The sequence below is a fragment of the Phytophthora infestans genome, genomic scaffold (genome assembly GCF_000142945.1).
Source record: "Phytophthora infestans T30-4 supercont1.1 genomic scaffold, whole genome shotgun sequence".
Taxonomy (NCBI): Eukaryota; Oomycota; class Peronosporomycetes; order Peronosporales; family Peronosporaceae; genus Phytophthora; species Phytophthora infestans.
Window position 1 is genome coordinate 5,951,263 of NW_003303758.1, and position 808 is coordinate 5,952,070.

Here is an 808-nt window from a genome sequence, read left to right on the forward strand (position 1 = left end):
CGTTGTGGTGCTGTACGCAACTCTGCTGGGAAAGCACTTCGATTGAAGTTTTTTAGAAGTGGTCAGGTGGTGTTTTTAAAAGAGTCTGAACTGGCTCGTTTAAACAGATTTAGAAAGCCATTGGAGCTCCAAGACACAAATTCAAAATGCTATTGTTCTGTGAAAAGAAATACGTTGAATTTGTGCTAGTTTCGAAAACAATACAAAACTAGAATTTGGTCCACATCGACGTATTCAAAACGCTTACAGAAGACATTTCGTGGCTTATCCGGATATCATTTACCTATTTTGGTAGATAATTCAGGGTCCATCTCCCGAGTTTTACTATGGAGAAACTCATATTAGTAGCCCCCCCCCCAAAATGTCATGTCTTTACGGACTTCGCATTTGTTAATATTGATTTCAGCCACTTAATAGCGACGATGTCACTTCTGTGCAAGCCCTCACTATTTGAGGGCTGTGGGCAGGGGCTAATGGTAACCAAATATCATATGATATTTTTGATAGTAATAGTACTATTTTCGATATTAAATATTAATAGTAACTCATTTTTGCAAAAGCTAACATAATATTTTTATATTAGCTCGGAGAACTGAAAAATATTAGATACTACATGATATTTTATGATATTTTCCCACTTAAGTACGTTTCTTGCCAGCTTACCTCTGTGAACCGAGCGGAGCCAAATAACTTTTTCGATCAGGTTCTAGAAAAGCAGTAGGCTTTAAGACTGACGAGTATTTGCTCTAGTATTTCACTGTGACACAGACAAAGGCGATCGAGATGGAAAACTGCAAACGCTTGCAGC